General features: G+C 43.6%; 1 long non-coding RNA gene across 4 annotated transcripts; it reads left to right on the top strand.

Moving 5' to 3' along the window:
- Positions 1-43: 43 nt before the first annotated feature.
- LOC106005144 lies at positions 44-21,681 on the top strand. Of its 4 annotated transcripts, none has more exons than XR_006602139.1 (7): positions 44-148; positions 1,425-1,562; positions 2,294-3,361; positions 4,502-4,664; positions 11,035-11,115; positions 12,046-12,138; positions 13,891-14,379. It is a non-coding gene; the product is annotated as an uncharacterized LOC106005144 (long non-coding RNA). The 4 variants fall into 4 exon arrangements; XR_006602140.1 differs by having other exon boundaries at positions 44-1,562; positions 2,294-2,349; positions 2,994-3,361; XR_001178315.2 differs by lacking the exon at positions 13,891-14,379 and adding an exon at positions 20,519-21,681 and having other exon boundaries at positions 44-1,562.
- The last annotated feature ends 3,803 nt before the right edge of the window (positions 21,682-25,484 follow it).

The following is a 25,484-nucleotide window of genomic DNA, read 5'->3' as shown; positions in this document are numbered from 1 at the left end:
ATGAGAACAAAAATTCTGGGTTATTTGTTTGTTTTAGGGAACGGCATTTGTTTCCTTGGACCGCCATAATGAAGTACCAGAGATGGGTGGCTTAAACCACAGAAATTTGTTGTCTTACGGTTCTGCAGACCAAATGTCCAATATTAAGGTATCAGCAGGATTGGTTTCTTCTAAGGGTTCTGAAGGAGGTCTCTGTTCCAGGCCTCTCTCCATGGCTTGTCGATGGCCGTCTCCTTCCTGTGTCTTCATGTCATCTCACCTCTGTGTGTGTCTGTGTCCAAATTTTCTCTTATAAAGGTGCAAGTCTACTGGATCAGGGCCTATCCTAGTGACCTCTTTGGACCCTGATTACCTCTGTGAAGGCCCTGTGTCCAGATGTGCTCACATTCTGAGGTAATGGGGTTTACGACTTCAACATGAAGATTTTGTGAGGAGAGAATGTATTTCAGCCTATAACAGGAGCGTATAAAGTGATTGTTTCTGGAAGTTTGAATGCTTCTCTTCTGCTTATTGGTTTTGCCGCTTTTACTAGTAAATGAGTTCTTTCACTGTTGCTAATGTCCACCTCACTGATTACTAAACTAGGCTGGCCTGGATGATTTTAGAAACTAGAAAGGTGACAATAAATGAGCTTAATTCCATAGACACTAAATTGTAGTAACTGGACATAACATGGGCATACAGATGATAGGGACCAGATTTTGGATGCACTTGTTGTATAACATGAAGGGCCAGTCTGTGGCCAGGAGTGGGGACAAAAGGTCTCCATGGTGTTTTCCAGAAGGATCAGATCCCATGTAAGATGAGTGAATAGAGAGGGAAGAGAGCTGGTCCAGATAAGCCAGAGAGGAAAGTTCTGGAAAGTTGAAATCTGAGTAACATAAAGCCTGTCACATGATCCTGCAAGTCTTCTTGAGTGAGGACAAAGGGAGAAAGAACCAAAGAGGAGAAAAAGCTCTGTCACTAACTGGGGGTTTGTAGGACACGTGTCATGAAAGACAGCACCCTTCAAAGGACCGGGCTGACATCCTTCGACAAAATCATGGTGCAGCCCAGGAAGACAGCAGTGGGGTCCCAGCCCCGTGCCACCGCCATGAGATGAAAGATCCTCTTCTTTACTCTCTTTTTCCAGGTTTTCTTCCTTGTTTTGCCTTTTCTCTCCAGCCTCTTCCCTGCTTCAGTATTCCAGCCTATAAGCTGACACAGGGTAAAAAGAGAGCCGAGAAAAAACTTAGCCTCTCAACAGCAGGTGCATAGGCTGAAATGGTTCCATAAGCGATAGGCACTGGAGGTCATGGTTTGTCCACGAGTGCCCTTCCAGCACATTCTAGATGACACCACCGATGCAACCATTCCCCCTTCCTTTAGGTGCAAGCCTGGCTCTGGCCCCCTTCTCTCCAGCAGCATTCCCCCCCCCCTTTCAGGCCGGAGCTCATCACGTGGGGATCTTGTTACAATGCAGCTTGTGGTGCAGAGGGTCCAAGGTGGGCCCAGGCATCGTTCGTGCCTTCAGCCGCGAGGGCCTGTGGGAGGACGGAAGCCCCGTTGGAGATGCTGCCAAGGTATCATTCTTCCATTTAGGAGCTCCGGGCTCGGTGGGCTTCCCAGGTTAAGAGGAGAGGGTGCCTCTCTCGGCTACAGCCGGCACCTTAACTTTCAGTAGCTCCTGTATTCATTAGTAAGGGTTAGAGAGAAAAGAAAAATAACAATAGTGCTCTTAATTGGATCTCTGAAAGAGATACTGCATTTCCACTGATTAAGGCAATTAAAGGTGCAGACGCCGCTGCTCAAAAGCTGACATCTTCAGGTGTCTCATAACAAAAATTAATACCACTGCTAGCTGTGCCACCTAGTCATGCTGTAAAGTAAATTAATTACTGCAACCAAACTAATAATAACGGAGCAGGCAGAGTTGTAGCAATCTTGTGGCTCACCACTGGAGACTGAGCAGGGACTTTTGCCTCTCTACTACCCATGAGCGCAACCCAGCAATTGCTGACTGTAACATTTCTATTGTATGGTTTATGCTAAATATGCATATCTTAATTGCATTAGTCAAAATAATTAGCTAATATATTTTTGCATAATGACGAGGTAAGCAAATATCACCATAGCTCAGTGGTTCTTGCATGAGTAAATTTGGAAAATTAATAGACTCCCAATTTCCTAATTATCTGTCTTTTATTCCATGCTCAAACAAAGAAATGCTACTGCACACTCCTGGGCATCGCGTAATTTAGTTTGCACCTTGAAAATTTAAAGCACCTGTGTTTGTTTTCTCCCCCTTTTGCAGGAAAGTGATATAAAGAAAACGACAGCTCCTTCCTTTTATCACCCTGGAGTTGAAATGTAAGGGAGGCAGTGGATCAATACATTTTAATTTTTATACGAAAGTGGGGCCTCGAGTTACGAGGCAGTTTTCATGCATGGGGAAGTTATCGGAAAGTTGAAGGAATGGTCAGAATTCTTTCCAAAGTGACAGTTCAGGAGCAGGTGCCCAAGCTCTGGGGGCGTGGTACATTCCTTCGTGCCCGCCTTCCACCGGCGTCTACCGACCTTCCCCCTTGTGTCTCGGATGACTCCCCAGCTGAGCCTGGCTCTTGCCCACACGTTCACATGTACGCGGCAATGGTACCTTTCTTGCTCCTGGACATAACGGTCTGACTGGAGGATACTGTGGTTGTTGAAGAGTAAAACTCGCTGTTTTGATGAAAATGCTCAGTGGACCACAGCTGGGTCCCTTTGGGTTCCATCACATTTCTTTGGGTTTATGATTGTGAAACAGTAATAGGCGGGGCTATCCTACAGAGTGTCCCGATTTAGCAGAACCTGGTCATTCCTGCCAAAGGGGCCAGCTCTTCCTCACTATTTATGAGAAAGCGTAGCCTAATGCATAAGGAAAACAGAAATCTGCCCAAGAGGACATTCTGGCAATGCACTACTATCCTCTAATGAGCTTAAAAGCACCCATGCCTGTGTCTTCCGGTGGCAAGTTTCAGGCTACCACTTCAAAGGAAGAATGTTCCAGAGCCTAAAGCCCACCACATCTGGATGAAACCCTCACGCCAAGCCCAAAGCCTCCAGTCTAATGACAGGCAAGTCCTGGAGGGGAGAAAGCAGCTGGGGGAAGAGCTCCTTTAAGTCTCTGATGAGTCTGGCTTTCTGGTGGCATGGGGGAAAGCGGTCCGCAGGCTGGTGAGGGAGGGAGGTCTTCCCTGATGTCGCTTTGGTCTCAGCAAGCTCTGATTGGATCTCTTGCCCCGGCCAGTGCAGCGCCCGTCAGGATTCCTGCCTTGAGACTCCGTAGACCGCCTGTGGCAAGGCCCGTGCAGGTAGCGGACGGAGGCGGTGGTATCCTCAGGTAGTGACCCCCTTCCATACCCGCTTCCGTGCTCACCTGCAAATCGCCAGGAACCATAAAGGGAATGTGTGTAAAATTTGTTTTAATCTGTACACATGAGTGTAACAGGCTCTAATTAAGATGAGGAAAGAGACAAAGGCATGCTAAATGGTATCTGGGAGGCCGCGAAAGCCTAGCATCCAATTTTATAGACCAAGAGCTGGTGCAAGAGTGGTAAACTCGAAAGCCAAGCTCACAGTGTCCATCTTGACCACTCAGGAAGGGAAGGCTGTCCGCTGTCACCAGGCACCACGCTGTCATCAGGACAGTGGAGCCCAGAAGGCAAAAGGAAGGAGAGCTAGGATGGAAGGCCTTGAAGAGAAACAAAGGCCATAGATGAATATTCTGAGGAAAAAAACCAAAAAACAAAAAAACACCCAAATTCTCACACTAGAAAATGTAGTGAGAGAAAAGTTATAAGAAGTTAGACCAGAGGATGGAAGACGTTCACCGCAGCTGGATGTAGTGAGTGCATGGATAGAAACACAATGGGGAAGAGAGGATAGAAAGACCATAGAGACCCTGAGGGATGAAGGGAGCGACGGCCCCGTCTTCTGGCTACATGGCTCAGCTTCTCGTTGCCTCTGATCCCAGGAGAGGCCCGGCTTGCCTCCGAGTTGCGCAGAGCCTCGTACCCAGGCTAGGAGTCCAGGGCAAAAGACATGGGACACTTTTCCTTAACAGCCTTTCCTTAATTCCTCAGAGGCCGCAAGGGAGGTAGCTTCTTGCGTGCTAGTCAGGTGGTCCCCTGGAGGCTCTCGAGGCATAAGAAAACTACCTCCATGTGATGGCAGGGCACAGAGCAGGAGGTGGGGGCACCGCTGATCAAGCTATGGGGGAACAGGACCCAGGTCACACTCTTTCAACATGATCTGAGCTGAATCCTGAGGATAGCCAACAGCCAAGAGAAGGCCAAGAGCCCCAGGAAGTGTAAGATCAGAAATCTTGAAATAAAGCATCATCAGTTCCCGAGTAGCTAACCTTCATGTGGAAGGCACAAGAATGTGGAAGGCATATTCTTGGCTTTCAGAGCTCTAACATTCTTGAGTTATGTGAATAACTGAATCATTTTTTTTTTTTTCCAAAAATCCCAAATAATAGATTAATAATAGAAGACATGTCTCAGGAGAAGTAGGATATAATGAACATGCAGATCCCTGCTACTCCAAGCGTGGTCTGTGGACAAGCGGCTTCGTAATTACCTGGGAACTTGATGGACAGTCCGGAGCCCTACCTTGTACAGACTTGACCCAGAATTTGAAAGGTAATGAGATCTCTGGGTGATCTACCCGAAGTCCTGGCCAAAAAGACTTGTAAAACTATTAGGTGCAAAGCATTTCTTCAGTGGCGAAAGAAGATTTGATGAAGGAAGAGTAACATTTTGCTCAGTAGGGAGTGGTTTCATTGTCTACAATGAGGCTGGTGCTTTAGGGCATAAAGGTACAGGATGGGTTTCCTACAAAAGCATAGAGCACATACAATCAATAACTGGCAGATTCTCCAGCCACTCACCCTGGAAGAACTTTGAATCTTGGGAAAGGGGAGGATTTCCTGCATTTCCTGAAAAAAGGGGACTTGGAATTTGGAGAGACTTGGACTTGGTGTTTCTTGCACACCTGGGTTGGAGAAGTGTTCCTCGCTGGTGCACAGCACAGCTGCGTGGAGTAAGCTTGGGGAAGAGGTAGGCAACGAGGGAAGTGGCATTCCTTAGTCCCTGCTGCCACGGTGCATACTCAAGAGATTGTGCAAAACTGCAAGTCAGCTAGAATCTTTCTAGAGTAACTAGATCTAGAATCTTCATTAAAATCTTTCAATGTGGACCAGACCGAAGAACAATCCAAACTTCCTGGCAGAGCCCTCCTGGCCTTCTGTGGACAGACTGTTGCTAAGCTTTCTCTTTTCCTGTATCTCAGCTCTCACCCCCTGATCTGCCTATCGGAGCAAGAATATGTGGAAATATTATGTTGGGTTCCAGCACTCGGCCTACCTTTTCCTTCGCACACCAAGTGACTTTGCTCACATTCCTGCTACTCGTAACAGCCCTTGTCACCCTGTTTTGCATATCCTTTGGCAAATCTCACTCCCGGGCTTTGAACCTTAGCTCGCGCTTTACGTCTCCTTTAAGGCAAAATTAGGCACGCTGTTCTCAGTTGTCCCCTGGTGCCTCTGCCATTGCTACCTCCTGTAATAGTTACTCTGCGTGCTTCATGCTAGACTCTAAGTTCCTTGGCGCAGATAACATATCTTATTCTTATGTTTCCACTCCTATCTTTATACTGCAGACATAATAGATGCTTAATAAATACAAATTTAATGAAAACAATGAATAAGTGAACGTATGAATAAATGAATAATGAATGAATGAAATCCGATTACAGAGGGCCTTGAGTGCCAGGCTGGGGTAATTGGAATTCATTCTGCAGCTGTTGGAGGGAAAACGTGGTTGTAGGGTGTGGGTAGGATGCACTGATTCAACTCATATGTTAAAAAGCAAAATTAGGAAAAAAAAAAAAGAAAAAAACACATGCATAGAGAGGAAAAGGAAATTCGGTGAGAAAAACAGCAACAAAAATCTGCAAACTCATTTTGTAATAAAAATGTCGCATCTCCGCATCTGGAGAATCAGGCAGTGACAGGTGACAGGAAGGTGACATTCTCTCTCTCTTCTGCACACCCCTTGTCAGGATCTCTGCAAACCTCAGTCAGTAGCAAAAGAATCACTAAGCAGGGGCAGCCTTGCCCTGAAAATTACCTGCTTTAGTGTGCCCTGATGATTTATGGCTCTGAGTGCAGATGGCTGTGCATTTCCTCTGTTATTTCCAAGATCATTCTCGCTTAGGTCATCAGACACGTGGAGCGCAGCCGAAGGAAATGCCATGGCTGGGATGGCTCACAGGAGGTGTGCACCGGCCCCTCGGCCAGCGCCTGGCACGTTGGCTCATGGGACAGGCCTTCTCTTTTGTGGTCGCATGGACAGACCCTTCGAATCACTTCTGTTTCTTTTGTTCATTGATGTCGCAGGGATCTCAGCAGAGACTGCATATTTAGCAGACTTAAACTTGTCCCGGTTCGACCCGGAGCCCACCTTCCAGGTATTTCTTCCAAGACAATTATTAGAGTAAGGAATAAAGTCAGGGTCTTTCATGATGATTTCCAAACTTTGGGAAGCATCCTGTGACTTTGGCAAAGGACTTCTGTGTGGGGGAACGCTTGGAGAGATCTCAAGGCAGTGTTCCTTACACAGGGCCCTGGTTCCCACTGCAGCTTAGCCTGGATGTGGGATTCTTAATTCAGGTCCCAATTTTTTTTTAAATCGTTGTACCGGGCGGTTAAACAGCTGCTGTGTTTAACTACAGATGTGGGTGCATTTTATAGATGTGATTCCTGAGTGTATGTGCCAGTAAGCAAATATGTATATATTTAAAACCAATATTGACACAGTGTTAAGACTGAAATCTTTGCAGTCAAATCAGGAAATTCCAAAGCTACACTTCCTCTAACAATATCCTTTGAGTCGCTAACACCTCCTGTGTGTTGTACGCCCGTCACGTAACTCCAAAAATATGTGGGGCTAGAAGACCCCAGGCCTACGTGGGCCAAAATACAAGAGGTTTATGAATTATCTGCCTTTGAAGTGTTTTCATTTTACATTTTAGCTTCATGTAAACACACAGAACTCGACTGAGAAAGGTAGAAATAAAGGCATCAGGAAAGATTTTTTTTTTTATAAGTAAAAAAAAAAGAGACATGTCTAGTTTTATTCTCTGGTTAATAATCTTTATCCAAATGGAAGTTAAAACGGCAGAGAGAATGTTCTTCATCTTAGGTTCAACACTCATTGTTTCAACCTTCTACACTCAAAAATAGGAAACCATTTTTCTTCAGAATTGGCTTTCATTCCCTTCCTTAATGAGGACTACGATCTTGCCAAATTTGAAGTTCACAGCTTCAGTCATTTTTGAATTGCAGAAGCACAGATAAAACATTTTGATATTTTTTGTATGATGGAAAATATGCAATTTTCCCTGTCTAGGTGTATGGTAATATTCTCAGATATATCACATCTAAGTTTAGATTTGAATGAGTTCTCCAGTGTCTAAAGTGCCGGGTAACTAGCCCAAAGTGGCTTTTGTTTTATTACTGTGTGTTGGCTAACCTTCCATTTGGTTCCCTTTTACGGCAATTATCTGGTTGGAGTTGTTGGTCAACAGTTATCGATGGGCCTGGAGACATGGTCTGGGAGTCGGTTATCTGACGCTCAACTTGGTGCTCCCGCATTCTCCCTTCTTATTTTTACTGCTTGTTATGTTTCTGCCTTCTCTTTTCCTGCTTCCAAAATCTTCTGAGAGTTGCCAGATAATAAGAGACAAATTGTGCAAATTGAATGTCAGGAAGTGGTGCATTCGTAAGTGAGCTTTTTGCCATCAATGGTACAGCCGATTCCTTCTGTCTAAGCCAAATACTTCTCCAAACTGGCTTAAGCTTGATGAATTTCTTTCCTTCTTTTTTTTTTTTTTTTAAAGTTAAAGTATGACAGCTGCTTATTTTCATTTTTGTTCATCTGGTGAAACCAGAAGGGGCCCAAAGAAGTCATTAATGTCCACTGTGTGAGGGCTCTAGGAAATGCGTTGAGGGTAGAATGCATGAACAGTATTGTTCACCATATGTAGACTAGAAACATCCTTATGTTCAGGGTCCATGGGTAAGAGAGGGAGTGTGTTATAATTAACTGTATAGTACATATGGTGGACTAGAAAGTTTACTCCTTGGAGACTAGTTTAGTTATAAAATCAAACAAACAATGAAAACAGAGTCAATTAACAATGGCTCTATCAAATGTTGCCATGTACTCCATGTCAGTTATGCGGAAGACCCTGGGGTCAGGAAGCACAGACGTGTTCTGACCCTGGGCCTTCACTTTTCTGAAACAGGTTGTATCAGATGAAGTTAACAGACCTAGTTCAGAAGAGGGTGGCACTGACAGAGAGAGAGAGATAAGCCTTATTTGCCACACATTTCCCTTACTATGACTTTACCAAGGACCCTTAGAAAGTCTGTGAGTCCTTCCCTCAGAACCCATGTTCCGTGGTCATATGAGGGCCCTCTGTCAATATTGCACTCCATCCAACTATGGGATCACTAAGAACTGTGTTAGAACTCCGTAATCTGCTACCTTGTGGCTCCATTTCCAGGGGCTAAGTGGCTGTAAGTCTTGCTGACTGAATCTTTGATGGAAAAAGATAGGTCTGATTGGTAGCTTCTGTTATACAGGACAATGAATATTTTAAGCTTGACCAATCTGATCTTCTCAAATCTAGACAAGCCTCTATGCTTCGAAATCATGCTCTTTGCCAAGACAAAAGGCAGATGGTGCCAAAAACCCCGCAACTGCAACAGAGAATCTGGTTTTGCAGAGCAGTCTAGCAAGATGACCTTTGATCATGCTCTTTTGCATCTGATGCCTTCCAGACATTTCTTGAGAAAATGTTAACAACTTTGAGGACTCCATGTATGTTAATAGGTGTATTTGCAAAATGCAGATGTCTCTTTTGCTCTGCTTCTGCTCATAGTCACATCTGATTACATCAGCAGCTTGCTCAAAAGTTTTCAGTGGCTCCTTGTGGCCCTTAGGATCAGAACAAAACTGTTAACGAACTAATGTGACACTTTTCTCTCTGACTATCTTGTTTTTTTCATCCTCTCTTGATTATACCCAACTTGCGATCTAGACATTAACACTTACTGATGTTTTTAGTTCTTTTTTTTTTTCTTAAAGATTTTATTTATTTATTTGGCAGAGAGAGATCACAAGTAGGCAGAGAGGCAGGCAGAGAGAGAAAAAGGGAAGCAGGCTTCCCGCTGAGCAGAGAACCTGATGTGGGGCTCCATCCCAAGACCCTGAGACCATGACCTGAGCCGAAGGCAGAGGCTTAACCCACTGAGCCACCCAGGCGCCCCGATGTTTTTAGGTCTTAGAAGATTCTTGAAGGTCTTCTTTGACGTTTCCCACCATCCTTTTCCTTCCCACTCCCATCTTTTGAATTTGGTTGGGTGTCCCAGCTGTGTCATTGTATAGATTTCAGTAAGTTTTTGTACTTCTATTATTAGATTTACCATGTTTTTTATATTTGCTCGGTTGTCTGCCTCTCCAGCCAGACAATAATAATCTCTATGAGATTAGAAATCACCATGTCTGCATCGTTCCCTGTTGGAGTCCTTTACTCAGCACAATACTTGGCACATAGTGGGCAGTCAAGGGACTGTATTTGAATCAATAATTTCTATTCTAGAGGCTTAGATTAAATGAGCATTTCTGTGTATTAGCCTAATACTTTCTCCTTTTTAAAAACATACCTTAACTAATAAATTTACCTCCTTGCTCATCTATCTTAACTTTGTTCTGTTTTAAACTTCCTTTTTTCCAGAGGTTACAAATAGCCTCAGGTCCAAAACATTAAAGCTGTAGTCTACAAAGTATAAAATAAAAATTTCTAGGATCCTATAGGACACGGTCTAAGTTCTTAAGCCCTGGGGTGCTTTGTGAGTAAGACCAGTTTCACACAAAACCGCTGGAGCATTTGAATCTCCTAAATTGATACTACTATGTGCCTGCTTTAAATCATATTCTGTTGTATAGGGAACATCCTCATGGGGAAGTTCTGGTGCATAAAGATTTGTGACTCTGATAGACTGGCATCCAGGAGCACACATTCAGAGACATTCTATCTTGATCAATGTGTGATGAAGTAGAGAAACTCAACAGGAAGGGCATAGAATCTTGAGGCTTATCCAAAACTAGTCTTTCCAAAGGGCACAGGAATCTACTATGCCCTCAAAAGGTTTTATTCTCAGCCAACCATAAGGCCTAAAATGCTTACTACTAGAGTCCTCTTAGATTTTCATTATTGCATTGAAAAAAATACCTTTTTAGAGTAGAAACATATTAGCCCATGAAACCCATTCTATGGATTGGTTTAATGGATCGGTTTAGTCTAGATCGAGTAGGCTGCCTCTTAGAGGAGAGAGAATAGGATCCTGAAGAAATGAAATCACAACAATAAATATCCATCATCAAAAAGGAGAGCTGGTGGGAACCCAAGGAAATGTTAAGCGTGCATAGGGATATTATTTGGATGGAGGCCAGCAGCTGGAGCTGGTGGTGGGTCGGCAAGAGGAACAGGATCTGGGCAGCCATGGAGTGCTGTGTGTGTGCTGTGTGTGTGTGTGTGTGTGTGTGCGTGTGTGTGTGTGTGAGAGAGAGAGAGAGAGAGAGATTGTCCTGAGGTTCCGAGGACAATGAAGAAGGTGGCTCCAGCAACTGTCACCTCCTGGATTTTGCCCAGGTATGTCCGAGGTGATGATTCCAGCTTCTCTAAGATGGAGGGGCAAGACATAGCTGTGTTTCAGTTCCTCTAGCTGCCCAGCTTGCTGTTGAGTAAAGATCAGACGGACGTCAACTCTCAGCATAGATTGTGAGCGTCATCTGGTTAACCTCACATTCTTTGACATCTTTGCCAAAAGATCTCACACAAATATCAGAGATTTCTCTATGTCTGTGGAGCACATGTTTACTCGCCACCACTGAATTGAGACTAATAATGTCCTTCTGATTTCTTTTCTTGCTTTTAAAACAGGAAAAAATGGAGTTTCTGACCTGCATTTGTCAAGTTTCGCCTTTGTCTCCTTGTCCCAGTAGCTGCAATCTTTTTCCTAGGGTATGTATGAAATGTGCAGGGTTTCCAGGTGAAGAAAATCCAGGGGAAAAATTGGACAGAAGACTGGCTAATGACCAGAGTGGGTTTAACCCATATTTGAAGTCTCACTTTCAGTAACTGGCGAGGGTGATACTTCTGGAGTGTATGAACCAGCTGGTATTAGCAAAAGTGTGAAGATCTGCTGATGGAGGAGGAGGCAGGGAAGGTTTGTGGGTGTGTTTCAAAGTCTGTTGGATGCAACTGGTTTAATTTCCTTTGTTCATCTGCTTCAGTGTTTGCAGTGATTTGAGAGGGTCGTTTTCTCCCCCCTCCAACACATTTGGTGAAGTCTGCTGGTACTGTGTCACTCATTACGCTGTCAGCAATAGTAAATGTTGTACATTCCATTTACATCAGGAAATTTTCTCTTAAAGAACAATACAAGATACAAAGCCTGGTTCCAGTGGGGTTCATGCTAGGGAGCCGGAGAAGCAGAGACAAAGAAAGTCAATGAGGAAAGGAAAAAGAAACATGGAAAAAGACAGAGAGACGTAAGAAAGAGTCAGTGAGAGACAGAGAAGGGAGAGAGAAAGTGCCAGTGACAAAGAGGGGGCAGAGAGAGAAATAGAAACACCCAGAGAAGACAGAGACACACTGAGAGAGAGAGCGAGGGAGAGAGCCAGAGCCCGACATGGAGATGGACAGAAGAGAATATTATATATGTAGAGAGAAAGACAGAACAAGATGCTCAGAGCATTGGGGAGGGCGGGGCAGTGGGAAGGAGAGAGTCAGAGAGACGAGGGGGAGGAGGGGGAGAGATAGTCAGGGGGACTGAGGAGAAGGGGAAGGAAAGAAGAGGACAAACGAGGAGAAAGGGGAGGAGAAGAATATTCCATGAAGGTCCAGTCTCACTCACGTAAGCCCTCCGTGATGTTGTGATGTTACCTCTAGGTGCACAAGATTTTCCTACCAAACCCAGTCCAGGAAGAAAGCAGACTCACAAGTCCTCAGAGTAGATGTATTCGTCAAGGCAAGAAGGCAAGGGTGAGTGCTGTGAAGTGTGTCGACCTGGCGATTCACAGACCTGTATCCCTGGGGCTAATAATACATTCTACGTTAATAAAAAATAAAAAAAAAAGAAGGCAAGGGAGAAAAGTGATTAAAAAGAACACTTCATAAAACTCCAAAAAAGTTTATAAACAAATTGATCTTGTTTTCTGCAACTAATTCTCTACTAGACAATATCAGGAGAGTGAGTTTCACTTTTTAATCCAGATTTCCCACCGTTCTATCCGTGGGGGAAAATTCCCTCGAGAAGAATTCAAGACCTCTTTTTAAGACCTCATCTGTGTTGTGTCTGGCTCATATGAGCACTGTTTGGACACTGTGAGTTAGCCAAGTTATGCGTATGTTTGAGTGGAAACAGTTTTGGTTTCAGGGGAGTGAAACCCATTCAAGCTGAAGGTCAACCAAGTATGAGAATCGTCCTAATACGAATCTGCTGCTCGAATCAGAGCTACCACTTGTTGAGCTTTTGCTATGGGCCAGGAGCAATGGCAAGCTCTTTAAATGTATTGTTTCATTGTATCATCACAGTAGCCCTATGAAGTACATATATTTGAGAGATGAGGAATAGAGGTGCAGAGAAGTGAAGTGATTCACCCAAAGTTCTCTGGGATTTGATCTCAAGCAGCAAAGTTGTGTTTTGTCTGATATAGATTGAAAAAAAAAATATATATATGTATATATGTATATGAGTGTGTGTGTGTGTACACATTATATATATTCTCTTTTTTAAATTTTTTTAAAAAATTTATTTGACAGACAGAGATCACAAGTAGGCAGAGAGGCAGGCAGAGAGAGGAAGGGAAGCAGGTTCCCTGCTGAGCAGAGAGCCCAATGCGGGGCTCGATCCCAGGACCCTGGGATCATGACCTGAACCGAAGGCAGAGGCTTTAACCCACTAAGCCACCCAGGTGCTTATATATATATAAGCACAATATATATATATTCTTATAGAGAACAAACTACTTGTTTTCTCTCCAAGGCAGTTGGGAGTTCTGAAGAAAAGAGTCATTATCTGTCAGTTTTTTCATATTGTTCCCAGGGATTTGAGTGGTACTGTAGATATTAGATGGATATTGCCATACATCCCCCGTGACGTCATGTAGAAAAACTCAAGTATCTTGGAAGACTGTTCAGTCTGTTCATTTTACCAAACTGACTTAAGGTAATGAGTTACTTTCTATCTGTAATGGAACTGGCAGTGGAGAAGCCCTGGGCTAAAATGATTGAGGCATCAGATTCTAACGCTCAAAGCTGAAACTTGACAGCACTGCGCGAACGGTGTCCTGTTGAAACCGCGTCTCACAAGATAGTATGTAAAGAAAAGTTTCCAGGATCAGAGAGGTTTGGGAAATACTGGGTTAATCACATTTTGGTTGGTCTCTTACTGAAGAATCTCTTGCTAGAGGCCACATACACCTGCGTTTGTGTTCTTCCAATGGGATTGGTCTTCCCTTCTCACCCCATCTCCCCAGAGCCACACATTATCCGATTTTCCTTAGATGGCATATGTGGTACTCATCACTCACGGCCTGGTTTGTTATTTAATATTTGACAAATCCATGTTTTACTTGGCACCTAGATTGTGAGTTCCTTGAGACCGGGGACTCAAACCTGCTTGTTTAAATCTAGTACTGTGTCACGAGGTAGCAGGTACTCAATAAATATTTATTCGTTGGCACATTTACATGTGAAAGAGTGATATGTCTTGCTTTGGTTCCCCCCAAGCAGCTCCTGAGACAGCAATTTGGGTACAAGTCGTCTATTGGGAAGTGATCCCAGGAAGACCATACAGAGCCTCTACTTGAGGCAGAGTGAGGAAACGCAATAAAAGGTACATTAATGGAGTGGTCACATCTGTGGCCAGCTCAGGCTCAAGCCTGCTGGGGACTCTGGCCGATGGTAGCACACAGAGCAGGGTTGGACAACTGCGGTGGGATGAATCTGGATTATCTTCTACCAGCTTGCTTGAGGGTTGGTCCTGGGGTGTTAACCCTCTGTACTTCTGGCCTGTAAGACAGAATGGCTGGAAAACCTTTAGGACAAGCTGTCAGAATGTGCCAGGCCGCTCCAGTGACCCCTGGAAATGTTGGCAGGGCGCTAGTGATGACCGGTCACATTATCCAAGAGCAGCATCATTTAACTGGCCTCCCTTATTCTCAGCAACTGAACAACATATACTCACTCAGCCTTGTATCTATAAATAAGCAGTGTTTTTTACCCCAGCTTAGGTTTTTCCTGCATTTAGAAACCTCTCCTGGTGTACCTGGGTGGCTCAGCAGGTTAAAGCCTCTGCCTTCGGCTCAGGTCATGATCTCAGGGTGCTGAAATCGAGCCCCACATTGGGATGTCTGCTCAATGGGGAGCCTGCTTCCTCCTCTCTCTCTCTGCCTGCCTCTCTGCCTACTTATGATCTCTGTCTGTCAAATAAATAAATAAAATCTAAAAAAAAAAAAAAAGAAAAGAAGAGAAAGAAAAGAAACCTCTACTGTCTTTCTCCCAACTACCCTAGTGAAAAATTGTTCTGTCTGCAAAATCACAGTGTGATTTCTTTATCAAAGGTCATTACTGGTTATTTCATGAAGAGCTGATACTTCAGTAATGGCCTGATTTTTATCTTTTTTTTACATGGGTCATTTATATGTCATTATTGTCATGTTACAGTCTCTCTGCCTATGAAAAGACCTGTAGTCAAACCAGCAACTTTGCCTTTGCCTCTCAGTATCGCCTCACGTTTCATTTGCCATTTTATTTACTGTTCTGAGGAAGATCAGCGTTGGTTAAGGTGCTCAAGGAATGAACACGTGGGGATACAAGCAAACATATGCAGGGGACCCTTCCCAACACTTCAGCTGGCCTGCAGACCTCGTGCTAACAGCAGGAGATGACAGTTTCCATCAGCGATGTCGTAACCACCCTCAGCATAACCAGCTTCTACTGGAAGTCAGCTTGGTTTTTAATACTGGTTGTGCTTCCTGCCTGTACCCCAGCCCCGGAGCTCCACATGTGATAGCCTCCCCCAGCGGCCGAGGTTGACGATCTTGTTTGACATTGCCTTGCCTGGTGCTTGATTAGGCATCAACTTCTTCCATCCTAGCTCTGGAAACATTTTCTGGTGGTTCTCCTATACCCCTTGGCCCTTAACGAATTTGTCCTTCTAAGACTTAAAAATTCCTGGAGGCCCGGACTGTCTGCCACTCTTTGTCTGTCTTTTCTCAGAGCACTCAGTACCTTTCCTGTTTAGACGATTGGTGAGTACAATGAGTTGAGCGGAACTGGAAGACGGACAAAGAAAATCTCTCGTGTCTTTTCTTTACTGACTGCAGAGTTGGAATGCAGAGTAGCTGGATGGAAAGTGGGCTCTCTGGGAGGGTCAAGGCACTCCTACACTGGACACATGTCGTTTTCATTGTTTGAGGCATCAGTGTTTAAAGATTTTTGCAAAAAGAACTTAAAGAAAAAAAGCAATCAGAGAGGGGTAGTGACTTACCTTAGGTAGTTCCTACCTAATGGCTGAAAACGAAGTAGTAGATTTGTGGATGTTTAAGAAAGGACACGGCAGTTGTGATGTGGAAAGAGGAAAGCAAGGAGCACTGTTGAATGGGGTTTTTAGGATGAGGCACCAGGAAGTGATGTTAATTGGAGGAGCGAGAGCAGTAAAGAGGAGGTAGGCGGGTACACTGCAAACTGAGTCCCTCTGAACCCTATAAAGTTTCCTGAGGTCACTGCTATTACAGGACACCAGTGCTTCTAGAAGATTGCTACAGTGGATTATATGGGGTAAGCCCTGCTTTCTTTCTGTATTTGTTTCTTGGTATGCATACCTTGAGCCTGTGAAGCCATGATAGAGAGTAGCTCTTCTCAAGTAGAGACTTTTTTACAAGCCCTTACTCATTACAGATAATTTTGGGTCTCCACTAAATGCTTTTAACCCATGAATGTTTGCTAGTTGGCATCATAAGCTAAAACCCAAATCAAATAACAGTACCTGCTCCCACTACTCTCTAGTCACACATGGGAATCCCTTAAATTATCTCCAAGACAAAAGATCCTTTGCCACCAATTTTTAAAAATGGGAAGTCTAACCAGAATAATGGACTCACCTGCCCCAGTGAGTCAAAACCCAACTAGCTGAGGTTTTTAACTTTAATATTAATGTGCGATAATGCTTGGGGACCTTGATGTAACCCATGGTCCATGTGGCTCTTGGTTATTCAAAGGTATATTATACTAAGATCCTGCTGAGCAAAAGAGGAGGCATCAGCATTTATGTTAGGAGGCAATAAAGGGTGCATCCACTTAATGAGGTTGGGTGGGAAGAGGAAGACGTGGGAATTATGTTTTAAATAGGGTAGGGAAGAAATAACACTTTTTTGTACCCTAGGGAGATACAACCTCCTAAGATGGAATCTGTATATCAGGATATTTTAATGTTTCCTCTGGAAACTTGCTCTTTCAGAAGACCATCAAGCAATTTTCATGAACTTGTCTATTCTCCCTCACACCTACATTGACAAGTGGAACTTTTCTCTTCCATCATAATCAAGACACAGAAAAATGGAGGTGTTAGGGGCCATCTGGCAATTCAGTAACACATATATTGATGTATGTGTGTTACATTTAAAGGCACAGTATAGTAGTGCAGCACAAAAAGATAACTTCTAGATTCAGCTCTAACACTAACTAGGTACTGAGAATCTGGATTAATTCCTTAACTCTTGGAGTTTGGATTTTCTCACCTATAAAATAACTGCACTAAACTTGATGTTCTCTGTTGGATAGGTCTATTCAATTTTGATTCTGGATTAAATTGTTTGTGGGAGACATAAAATTCTTTTCATCTGCAGAAAGTCATCATTGTTTAATATATCTATTGTCACCTTGTGAATGAAGGTAAATACTTACAAAGAAAATATTAACCAAGAAATAATCCAATAATTGTTCTTCTTGTCCTCTTGTATTCTTTGTTTTTCCTTCCATTGTTGTTCAAAATGCATGAAAGTGAATCAGTTAGAACATAGGAGTGCACATGCTCTAAAGCCACCTCTATTTTATTTTATGAAAAGGAGGAGAGAAAACAGAAGGGGAAAATACATAGGCATGGCATAAAAGAACAAAAGGACCAGAACGTTGTGCTGGGGGAAGGGAGCCATGGTTGTTGAAGCGTCAGTAAAAACTTTGGGAAGAAAATGTCCTCAAAGAAAGTTTTTTCCCCCATAGAAACACCTAAATTAGTGTTAATTTTTCCCATTGTCGTCTTCCTTCCCTGTATTATATCGGAATTGATTCAGAGAAAAGACTGCACCCAGAGAACATAATAAACATCTCCAGGAGAGGTGGGGAGGGACGGGCAGAAGCAGGAAAGAGATGAAGGAAAATCAATTGCTCCGTGCTGACAACTTCTTCTTGTAATAACAGTATTCTGTCACATTGCATTAGCAGCACTTTGCAATTGTATGTGTTTTTGCTAACAGGCTGTAAAAGTGTAATCATATGAGCGCTGAATACATTGTATTAGTGGGAATGATTCAAGGGGATGTGCGCTTATTACACCAGTATGGTGCATAATGTGTTGCTTACTGAAGTGAGACTTATCATTTTAGTAAAAGTGTATTTGTTATTTATATGTTTGTTTGTTGTGGCATTGGTGCCTTCCAGGAAAAGGTGCACAGTCCTGTCGGGGAAAGATTTTTTTCCACCCCGCTCTCTCTCCCCACTCTGTATATCTGAGCAGCGTGACCCTGAAATTGAGATTAAAAAAATTGACTTGGGGTACCAAATTCCCAACCACCTGAGAAAGCAGCGGCTGTGCTTGGGTTTCCAAACAGCATTTGTAAAGCTAATGGGATTGTGGCTGTGAAGCATCTTTTGCAAGGAAAGTTGAAGGAACAAAAGGGGAGGAATTTCACATGTGTGTGCGAACGACTGTGGGTTGGACAGATACACCCCAAAGGATGGGCTGAGAAAGACGAGGCTAGAATTAGAGACAGCCTGGAAAGAGGCATGCAGGATCCTTGAGGATGATTTTTTTTTTTTTTTTTTGGGCTTGAAGGAAATTTGTAGGAATTTAACTCTTTCTACCCAGTACTGGAATGCATATGGGATCTTTCTAAATAGAGCCTTTCCTGACTACCTAGTTCTGAACTCTTGAAACACCAATTGTCCTGTCGTTCATTGGACATTGATTATACAGTGTGCGCGCACGCGTGTGTGCACGCGCACATGCCTCCTTGGTGACAGTGTCGGTCCTGGAGCACAGACAGGGACTGTGCCTTGGACAGCCCTCCCCAGCTAACCCAACACACTTGTCCCGAGGTGCCCATCAAGCAGCTCTCCCTTGGCGGACCTCACCCGCAATGGACATTGGGATCTACATCTGTATTGGTTTTCTAGGGTGGCTGTAAGACAGTAGCTCAAACTTGGCGACTTAAACAACAGAAATTTATTGTCTCTGGGTTCTAGAGGCTAGGAGTCTCAGATCAAGGTATCTGCTGGTCAGGCTGGGGCTTTCTGAGGACTGTCCGTGCCCCTTTCCTCGCTCCTGTGGTTTGTGGGCAATCCTGGATGTTCTTGGGTTTTTATGAGCCTTGCCATGATCTCTACATTCATCTTCACATCATGTCCTCCCCCTTTGTATGGGTCTGGGTCCAAATATGCCCCTTTTATAACAACACCAGTCCTGCTGGATGGGGACCCCACCCTACTTCAGTAGGACTTCATCTTAACTGACTGGATCCACATTTTCAAGGAGGACACATTCTAAGGTACTGGGTTAGGGCTCAGACCTCTGAATTCATAGGAGGACACAACTGAACTCATAGCAGTGCTCTGCCCCTGAGAACAGTTCATACAGTTGGGGATTGGTATAAATTCTCTCTCAATCTGATGGTGTCTGTTAAGTGAAAACAGCCTCTGCAGTTGGGAGCATCAGCTGACACAGTCACTTACCCTGTGGCGAGCATGGTGCCAAGGGTTTTAAGTGCATTAATTTATTTAATACTCACAATGTCATCATGAGGTAGGTGCTATTATTATCCTCATTTTACAGATGAGGAAACTGAGGCATAGAGGGAATCAGCAGATTGTCCCAAAGGACACAACGGATTCCGTTTTCCAACCTGCGTGTTTTGCCTCCTGACTCTCTACACTTAACCGTGGGTGTTTATAGGCTCTCTTAATTAGACAGAACTTGGATGGCTTCTTATGTAACTATTTCCTCTCTTTATATAATATTTATATCTTTATCTGGGGCTTTTTAACACACCAAAAGAATATAATAAAGGACTTTTAGACTTTAAGTCATGTGATGGAAATGAGATCCCTATTTTATTTCGCTAACCTTGAAATGGATCTCCCACTGAAGACTCCCCAGGAAGCTGTTCTGGAGTTTCGGCATGGCCCATGGTCCAGAGGCAGAGGAACTGAGGTTGGATGTGGGTTGGATAAGGTGGTGTTGGCTAGGACTCCAAATGACAGTCCTTCCTCAATGTAACATGGTGATTTTGAGCTCATCTGGGCTTGTGTCCATTGAAACCGGTCCAGTCTGGTGGCTAGAGAAAGCCAGCAGGTAACGCGGGCTGGGGTGGCATTTGGAGGCAGGAGAATGAATTGATCTTGGTTCCTGTGGTTAGTGAATCAGGGCAGGAATCCTTCTAGTGGTATAGGCTATAGGACAAGGGGTCGAGCTCCCAGGGGCGAGGGGCCTGGCGAGGATGGCCAAAGAGAAATAACATTTACAGAACACCTGTTGGACCTTCAAAAAACAAACAAACAACCCCCCCCAAAAAACAACAAACAAACAAACCAATGAGATCTTATTATGATTTCCATTTCAAAGCTGGGTCTTCAAAGTTACCTGACTTACCTTTGTAATCGCAGCTAGCAAAGGAAGAACCTAGAATTTAAACCCAGCACTGTCCAGTGCAAAAGCCTGGACTCTTCCACTGCATTACATTATGCAGTTTTACACAGGGGGGAGGCAGTGGAGCTGAGGGTATAGGCTGCAGGTCCTCAGTGTCTACCACGGAGTGGGGCTGTTGGAAGAAAGGAGCTGACGTCATTCGAGCAGGTGGAACATTTACTGCACGGTCACTGATGCACTGGCCAAAATTAGGTATGTTGTGCAGGTAACCAAAATGATGGATGTCAGTGGGGTCTAAGTGAAGATCAAGTCAGAAGTCTTCTAAAAAGGACGCTGCCTTTCTGAACTAGAAATCCATTGAAAAGCTGCCACATTGGTCCCTATTATTATTTAAGAGTTTCCTTTCTAGTGAATACTAATAAGCTCATCCTGGAAATAAATAGCAGATAAAGTCCAAAAAAATTAACCTTGTTTTCTCCTTCTGTGTTTCTAACACAGGCCTCATTTCCGCAGGAATCCAGATGTGGAACTCTTACTGTCTGATTGCTGAGAAGGGGGAGCAGATCCTGGACCGTGTGTCCTTGAGAAACACAATGCCGCGTCCAGAAATGCTCACCAAGTAAATGTTTTTGATGATATAGTCCATGAGCACTTCATTGGGTTCCTCTACTGACTTTCCTGAGTTCTTGAGGCCCCAAGAGCATTCTTACTGACTTTTTGAAAAAGTAAAAATGGGTTATACTGTGCTTTGATTTATGCTTTGTGTGGGGTCTCATGTTGAAGTATACTGATCTCCATTTGTGTGGCACACCACGTGCTGTATGAAGTTACTCTTGACTCTGCGATTTTCCAACACTATTTTTTCTAATCAAGCAGCAGCTATTGTATACCTGCTTATTCTGTAATAGGTTCTGTGGGTGAACCAGAAACACAGGAACCAAGGTCCTAACCTCACATGTCCTACGTTCCTACCAGGAGTAGAAATCATGGATACATGTGAACATTAAATACCAGCGGAAGAGGTGAGCAGTAGTTCCACAGAGTGGTTCTAGACAGGTCTACGAAGCAGGGAAGGACGGTGCACACATCTGCTCTAGGAACTCAGAGGAGGGCTTCATATGGTGGGCGAGGCCGTTCTGGGAAGACTCCAGCTCGCAGCCGGAGCAGAGAGAGCCAGACTTGCCTGCAGGGAAGACTGTATTCCTCTCACTCTGGTTTTCCCCAGAGGATTTTGACCTGACCTTAATATAATATAATATAATATAATATAATAATAGGACAGTTATTTTTACTATTTTTACCTCCAGAGAGGTTCCACGGGTTATTAGTCTATCTTTGCATGGATTCTTTTTGGACCCCGGGGGTAGGTCCAGGGAAGTGTCTACAGGAACAGTTAGATCCGTGCTCTGGGTTCTTCTATTCTCCACCTGCTGGTGTGAGAGCCTGGAACTCTTCTGCCCGCCTGGAATGGGGCTTTCAGCAGAAGCAGAAGAGAAGCTGTGGGAGCAGGTAGGTCTGACGAGGCCTCCACCAGCCTCACAGCGTGTCTAGAAATAAGTTCATTTGAGTGATGAGTCTGTTTTAGCGCTATTATTTATGTTTCTCAGTAAGAGGGACAATGGTATTTTCCTTTTTTTTAAAAAAAGGTTTTATTTATTTATTTGACACAGAGAGATCACAAGTAGAGAAGCAGGCAGAGAGAGGGAGAGGTAGGCTCCCTGCTGATCAGAGAGCCCGATGTGGGGCTCCATCCCAGGACCCTGAGATCATGACCTGAGGTGAAGGCAGAGGCTTAGCCCACTGAGCCATCCAGGCGCCCCAGAACAATGGTATTTTCATTCTAATTCAGTTATCTGAAATTAAGTAATATAAAACCACCAACGTGAAATATCTAATAAGAGATGACAGGTGGGAATGCCTGGGTGGCTCAGATGGTTAAGCATCTGCCTTCGGCTCAGGTCATGATCTCAGGGTCCTGGGATCGAGTTCTGCATCAGGCTCGTGGCTCAGAGGGGAGTCTACTTCTCCCTCTGCCTCTCCCCTGTTCCTGCTCTCTCTCTCACTCTCTCTGTATCTCTCTGTCTCAAATGAATAAAAAAAAGATTCTTAAAAAAAAAGAGAGTTGGTAGGTGGTTGTTACTCTGTGAACCTCACCATCTTTTACCGGCCCTAGCAAGTACTAGGTTAACTGGATCACCCTTCAGTGTGGGAACTCCTGAGGTAGCCCTCGAGGGCAATGCAGGGAGTGGGTTTCCTAGCACCAGGCAAATGGTGATGGCCTCAGCACAGAGACTAACCTGCCAGAGAGCATTGATTGTTGGGTGTGATTTGACGCTCTTGATGGTTCTTTCCTAATTATCAAGGCTGGTAAACTCAGGTTAGTACAGAGCAATAGTGAAGTCAGGATCATGGGTTGTGTCTTGTGAAGGTTTAGTCCTACCTATTCTTAATCCTGAACATTTTTTCTAAGTAGGTAGGATTAACCAGGAAGGTAAGAATAGAGAGATCATTTCTGTTCTGACCGCTACTGGAAAAACACAGATCAAAAGAAATACCCATCCACAGTTGACTAAAGAAAGTCATTGATGTTTTGAAACAAAGAACGTCATAGTATGGGGAGTGTCAAAAAAATTATCCATTTTTTTTTTCTGGACAAAAGAATGTAGAATAGCTCTTTCGGCAGTGAGAAGGATGTTCTGCTGCTGCTTTTCTCTGTGTCTAACCACTGATCCCACAATTCCTTGACCCTGTTTGGATACAGCGTCCCCAGAGCTGGCTCTGCTCACATCTTCCTTGGAAGCATGCAGCCTTATTTGGGATTGATAGGAGAAAACAACAACAACAACAACAAACAAACAAACAAGAGAAAACCCAGGAAACCTCTGATATTTGTGTCCCAGGTAAAGGCCTGTGGACTTGCTTGACATCTTGGAACCCTACTTGGAAATAGTACTTGGTGGAGAATTCAGATGACCTGAGAGCTTAATTATAAAGGGACAATATCACTCAAAGTTTAAAAGAAAATAGACAAGGTCTGATGATAAAATCATCATTTTTTATCTGATGATAAGAAAATCTGGATGTTAGATCAATAGCTTTTTGTATTTTTGCCATGGTAGAAAGGCCTTTGGGGTCCTAGGTTCTGGCCCAGAGGGCCGCATCATAGCAAGGCAAGAAGAAGAACCAGTGGGCTTGGAGAGTTTGCCTTCTGAGATCTCATTGGAATGAATATGTGACATATAAGGTACTTTTGGGGAGAAACTTCTCTTCTTTCTTTTTTTCTTTTTCTTTTTTTTTTTTTTTGCATTTTCATTAACTAAATGCTTCACTAACATTTTTCTGGTTATTACTGCTTGCATTTAAACATTCTTATGGACCCAGGCCACGTTCTTAATTCTCTCACTACTGTGTCTACTACTTGCCTCTAATTATCGACTTCTCAACACCCCCACCCATGCCTCTCTTTCAACCCACAGAACAAATACAACCCTCACTGTTTCCCTAGATCATTTAGTTTGTACTTGTCATAGGGACCCTGAGTTAGGACACATTCTGTGTTCCTGTTACTTTTGTACAAGCCCTTTCCTGATTCATCTTTGCAACCCACACAGCTTCTTGAATATTTTAAATGTTAAATAAAAGTTTTTTGAGTGAATAAGCAACCGGGGGATAAAGACTCATTTGGATCTGTGAGAAGCCCGAGCTTCAGAAATTTATTTCAAATTATAGAGATCCTGGGAGTTTGCTTTAATGACAGCATTTACCTTAGCCCTTAAAAATACTTCTTCTCTGAAGGAGGTTAAACATTGCCTTCAAATTCCTTCCCTCCAAATTTGTCTCACTGACTCAGTAAATACTTTATTTACAGATACTATGGTATTTTAGACCAATTTTTGTCTGAATGATAAGAAAATATCAAAGAATGTAAATTAAGGAAAGTCTTACATCTTCCCAATATATCCTGAGGTCATTTACATGTTTCCTCCCAAGGATATGTTAAATACAATGACTTCTATTTGTTTTGCCACTACCCCCAGTTAAACCCAGTACTGAATATCTTTTCCCTGGTCCTCTTCTCTAGCACCTTAATTGGCCTCCCAATGATTTACCATTTTCCCATTTATTCACGAGGCTTCAGCAACATTGTTTTTCAGCCTTGAACTTTTAAAACAAAAATAATATAAAGCAAAGATGAAGTCAAAACAAATAATTTCCTAAAACCTCAGGGGACTCTGACAATACCTTCTGCTTGTCCTTCATAGCCCTTTTCAATACCGTATATCATGATTTCTTGTTTAATGCCAGTATTGCTATTAAAGAGTAAGTTCTGGGGCACCTCGGTTGCTTAGTTGGTCAAGTGACTGACATTTGGTTTCAGCTCAGGTCATGGTTTCAGGGTCATGAGATCAAGCCCCACCGCTGTTCGGTTCCACGGTCAGCGTGGGTTTGCTTGGGATTCTTTCCCCCTTGGCTCTAACCCGCACTCATATGGGCACTCTGTCTCTCTCTAAAATAAATTTAAATAAATGAAATATTTTTTTAATTTTTTTATAAACATATAATATATTATTAGCCCCAGGGGTACTGGTCTGTGAATCGCCAGGTTTACACACTTCACAGCACTCACCATAGCACATACCCTCCCCAGTGTCCATAACCCACCCCCCCTCCCTCCCCCCTCCCCCCGGCCTCCCTCAGTTTGTTTTGTGAGATTAAGAGTCTCTAATGGTTTGTCTCCCTCCCGATCCCATCTTGTTTCATTTATTCTTTTCCTCCCCACACCCAAACCCTCCACACTGCATCTTCACTTCCTCATATCAGGGAGATCATATGATAATTGTCTTTCTCCGATTGACTTATTTTGCTAAGCATAATACCCTCTAGTTCCATCCACGTCGTCGCAAATGGAAAGATTTCAAATAAATGAAATCTTAAAAGAAATAAATCATAGGTTCCATAAGGGCAGAGATTGTCCACTTTGTTATGTGGAGTATAACCAGACCCAGATAATGAGTGGCAGAAAGCGGGTCGTAGTCTTTCCTCTCCTGGGAGAGATTTAACAGTCAACTTTCTGGTGATAACTACTCAGAAGTTTGAAGACTGCCTTCCTTCACTACCGTCTCTGCTACGAGTTTGTAGTTCTACAGGTTATTCATCCCTGGGCCTTTCTGGAGTATTCTTTGAGTCCCTTTGCCATTCTGGCCCGTCTTTAAATGAACTCTAGTTTGTGTGTTGCTATTTAAAAATGGCACCCAGAGCTGAGTGTGATATCCCACCTGTGGTCTGACTGGTGTACACTTGAGAAGGTTGAGCGTCCTCTTCAAATGTGATACCTTCATTAAAGCTGCCTAAGTTTCATCAATTCCTGTGTACAGTCATCTTGCTGCTGATGTTGGAGCCCACACCTGAGGAGCACCCCTAAATTTCTTTATTCAATATGTTTCTAAGACACATTGTTAGTGTT

This window comes from Mustela putorius, unplaced genomic scaffold, assembly GCF_011764305.1.
Source record: "Mustela putorius furo isolate JIRA1106 unplaced genomic scaffold, ASM1176430v1.1 tig00003858_pilon_pilon_pilon, whole genome shotgun sequence".
In the NCBI taxonomy this organism is placed as follows: domain Eukaryota; kingdom Metazoa; phylum Chordata; class Mammalia; order Carnivora; family Mustelidae; genus Mustela; species Mustela putorius.
The sequence above is the reverse complement of the archived record's forward strand: the minus strand, read 5'-3'. Positions and strand labels throughout refer to the sequence as shown.